The 4,647-nt window shown below is 42.6% G+C and overlaps 1 pseudogene; it reads right to left on the bottom strand.

Annotated features, from left to right (window-relative positions):
- Positions 1-1,021: 1,021 nt before the first annotated feature.
- LOC101571220 overlaps positions 1,022-4,647 on the bottom strand; it is a 38,879-nt pseudogene continuing 35,253 nt past the window's right edge.

The raw sequence follows: 4,647 nt of genomic DNA, 5'->3' as shown, positions 1-4,647 counted from the left end.
TTTTAATAATAATTATTATTATTTTGTATTTAGTACAGGGTCTACAGGGTCTCACTATACAGGATTCATAGTGATCCTCCTTTTTTCAACCTCTCAAGAGCTGGGATTACAGGCGCATACCACTACACCCAGTCTCAGCGTACCCCAGAGGTGCAGCCGGCATGCCAGGGGTCAAATACCCATCCCCGTGTCTGCTGAGCTATCTGGCCAGTCCCTAGTGTGTATTTTTAAACCTTTTTTTGCTATATACACTTCTCTTTCCTATTGCCTGAAGCATGGATATGGCATTGGAATATGAAAATGAAAATCCAGACATGAGAGAAATCAGCTTCAGGTATTTGAGAACTTAGTGGTCCAAACATGATGTCTCAGCCTTAGACTTAGTTAACCGAAACTTACACATAAGCAAGAGGTAAGTTTTTTTTATCTTTGATTCAAATCTATTTTAGTTTGAGTTTTCTGAAAATATATTTAAATTTTATTCTGATTCCCACATATTACTCATATTTTGAAAACTTATCTTCTGCCATCGACTTTCTTTCTTTCTACAATGCTTCCTCAATCTTTATCCTTCTTTTGCTTTTAAATTATTGTATTGCTGATATCTATTGATGTTACATCTTGGTAAGTAGATCTCTAAGGCAGAGCAGTGCTTATTTTGATTAAATAGCCTCATCACATGGAATAGCGTCCTGAGTTACCTTCCCCTGTGTCGTTGGAGTAAAGAAAAGCAAATACGTTGCCTTCTGGTATACCATCCACATACTTTAGCACCAATATTTTGACACTCTAAAGACAATAGGGCTGCAAAGTGTCATACCTGTCCATAAACCCCTTAAGCGCAGTGGAAGTGGAATTTCAGACAAGCGTCCAATGTCAATGAAGCCTTCCTTTGCATCTTACATCTGTGTTATTCCATCTCGGCTCTATAATATTATTAGCATTATTATTGTTACTATTACTTCCTGGATACCATCAGATGAAGGTTGAATGCAAAACTGCCTTTATGGACAAATTCAGATCAGTTGTTGAATGCGTCTGGCAACACCCTGAAGGAAATGTCCAGGTGTTTGTCATTTACATTTTGAATGCTTTGAATTCGGTTGAGGTACATTGTGGTTGAGGTGGGGGCAAACTGCGTAATCGTCATGTTCGCAGAAGCAACAAAATTCCCTCGTCTCTGGCTTTCTTTGCTCCCATGCTGAAATTATTTTATCCAACTTCAGTTCTGCAATTCCCAACACAAAGACATTGCCCATATCCCTAAGCCAAATGGTTAACCATCGACATGCTGATTAAGCATTACTGATTAACTATACAATAAGTCATTTAAACTGCTGGTGCACAGAAGGACTACGTTTATTTAATTGTTTAATAACCTACGCTCCACTCTAAAGGGAACTTGCTGATGTACCTGCAATTGAAAAACAGGTATGTTCCCCTGCTGTTCCAGGGAAACATGAATTCACTTACCTTTTACGTAATGAGGTCATTCTTTGGGTAAACTTACAAAGTTCAACTTGGCTCTTGTTAATTTTTACAGGCATGATTGTTCAATGGAGTAGGACCTTCCTTCTGTCATGCTCAGGAAAAAACAAAACAAAACAGAAGAGTTGTAAGTTTCACAATGTCTTTCGATTTCTTTTGATTGAGCTGTTTTATACTTACTTTATATTTTATCTCTGTATTCACCTGATGTTAGTAAGAGCTATTAGATGACAGATGATCAAGAGAAATACCTTTAGAAATATAAGATGCTGTCCATAACCAATTGAAATTATATTTATTTAAACACATAATCTTTCAATTAAAAGCTTCCCTTCAAATTCAACTTGAGTAAGAACTCGAAGTAGGGCGCGTCACTCTGCCTTTTCTCTCTTGTAGATAATAACTATGATTTAAAAATCATCCAAAAGATGACTGAAGCTTAGCTCAAATCTTGAATGCATATCAGTTATTGCACTAATGGCTAAGTACCTGCTCTTTAAAGAACACAAAACTATCGAGAAATAAGTATTATAAATGACTTACAGATGTGGCTGTTAACACAGATTTTGGAGTCAGAATGGATTTAAATGTTTTCTCTGGCACTTACTATGTGTGCAATGCTGGAAATTACTAAAACCTTTGATTTTTTTTTGAGGTTTCCATATTTTATTCAAATTTTATTTGAAGTGATGTTAATTATGACATTTGAAGGGGAGGATCCGCACAAAATGGAAGACTCTACAATGTACCCAGTAAACTGCTGAAAAATAAACTGAGTGGTAAGAACACAGCAAATGCCCGATTTAGATTCCTAGTGTCATCACCGTGTGATAACAGTCAGGCACACTTCCCAGCTTGCAGCTGGTATACACTGGTGCATGAGGAAAAAAAAAAAAAAAAAACACAACACGAAGAAGAATTAAATTCTGAATGATTGGCTGCATTATATGCCCCTCTCCACCCCAAAATGGCACAAAAGAAACAGCTACTGCACCCTGTAGACGACTTCTGGTGTAAAAGAGGTGATGAGGGGCTGGGGTGGGAGCAGAGTATGAAGGTCTGTCTAAAAAAGTCCCTTTCAGATGAGTTTGTAGACACCAGCAAGCCATGAGCTTCTCACCAGTCAGGGTTAGGAAGCCCGGATATGATTCTCAGAAAGTGACAATTCGTTCATGTACTCAACACAGAATTGCAAAGTGCCCACACATTATCAGCTTCCACTTGCAGCCATGTCTAAATGTCTTTTCAAAAAGGAATCTGGCATTGCTAGGGGGCCACCAAGTCTCCCCTTTTGTACTGCTGAAAGGTCCTTTTTTGGAATCAGGTTTCTTCTGTACCTCTGAATCTGTAACACCTTAAAGCTGAATCATTTTTAACCTGGAAGTCTAACAAGACTTTTTAGCAATTCTTGCATCCCAGACATACAACATGAAAAGGTACACTAAATCCTGAAGGTAGCGATGTTGCAAGATAGTTTAAAATTAACAATTGCACATTATGCATTTGTACTTGAAATTCCGGTCCTAGACCAAGTTTGTGACCACCGGCGATGACACCTTTGCCATCCAGCAGAGCTGACAGCGGCAGTTTGATTCCTGGCTTTAGGGTGTGAGTGCTTCCTAAACCAATCAGGCTGGAGTTGTTCACTTTGGCAAGCATCAGGCATCAGGGTCGATCTGATACTTGGATGCTATGCCGAAGCGAGTGCTGCTGTTTCCTGCTGTCCAGGCAAGCCTGGCAGCGGTCCCCACCTTCTCGTTCACCTGGTAAATGGAGCCACCAGATTCTGTACCCTCATTCCCATATAGTGTGAAGCTGGGACTCATCCATCTTGCAGCCAACAGCAAAGCTGCTCTGGGTCACTCGGGACTTCGCAGTCACAAAATTCATCTGGTAGCCAGCCAGCCAGCCCTCGTAGCCCAGCCCCAGGGTGCCACGGACCGAAGGCCCCTCGATGTCGATGTCCACGTCGCAGTGTGGTGTGCTCACTTGCTTGCACCCCGTCTTGATCTTCGCATTCCACCCCCCGCCCCGTGTTAGCTAGGCGAGAAGGATGAACCGAAGGTCAGCTTCAGTCCTCATGCGAGCTGGTCCTCCGCGGTGATCTCGTTGCCGAGGGTGTTGTCTGTGTTCCAATTCTCCGTGAACGTCAGGCCGTACTCGGTCCACCTGTACTTAGTTTCCAGACTGCCTGTCACTTTGGTGGTCTCTGTGTTGGCTGGTGAATTCCAATCCATTCTCAGACCCGTAGCCCTCAGTGAAGACATCCCAGGCAGACTTGCCAAGATCGATGTATATGGGAGGCACGGCCGTCTTCTCTTGGCGACTGCAGCATGATGCACAGCTGGGAGCAGAGCGGAGCAGACCAGAGCAGTGACCTGACCAGGGTGGGGCGCACGGACTGCTGAAACTATTGATTTAAAATAGGAATAACAATGATAGTAGCTACCTAAGTTTAGCTAAAATGTGACCTTCTCTCAATATTGAAGAACCTAATGCCCCATGATACGACTTTATCTGAAAACAGGATCTTCACAAGACTAATCAAGTTAAAAGAAGATCGGGAAGGTGACCCTAAACCACTAAGGTTGGTCCTTAGAAAAATAAATTCTGGATACGCAGATAAGCACATGCAAAAGAAATATAAAATAAAGACACACAAAGAGCACATTTTGAAAAGACTGAAGTGGAAACTGGACTATATAAATCAAGGACCACAGGACGCCAACAGGACAAAAGCTAGGAAGAAGTAAAGAAGGATACTAACTAGAGTTGCAGAGGAAGCATGTCCCTGCTGACTCTGTGACTTCAACATCCAGCCTCCAGAACTACCAAACACATCTGCTGTTTTAAACTGCATAATTTAGGAAAGTCATAGGCAAATTAGTATAGTATTTTTCACAAGAAAGGATTCAAGAATTAAATAAATTTACAGTCCTAGGCCAGGTCCGGTGAGTGTGTGGGGAGCTTCCTGCTACCCTGCGCCAGCAGGACCAGTCCCAACCCAGGCTCAGCGTGGGCCGGACCCTCTCCCACCCCCTTGGGCCGCCCCCCACCACTCCGCCGTACCTCCCCCACCCTTCCCGCAGAGTAGGAATTTCTGCTGAGTTCCGGGAACCCCCAGACCCTGTCCTAGCCCAGGTCTGGTGAGTGTGTGGA

Source organism: Octodon degus, unplaced genomic scaffold (genome assembly GCF_000260255.1).
Source record: "Octodon degus isolate 3935 unplaced genomic scaffold, OctDeg1.0 scaffold00056, whole genome shotgun sequence".
Lineage (NCBI taxonomy): Eukaryota > Metazoa > Chordata > Mammalia > Rodentia > Octodontidae > Octodon > Octodon degus.
This window is presented reverse-complemented; position numbering and strand designations above follow the sequence as displayed.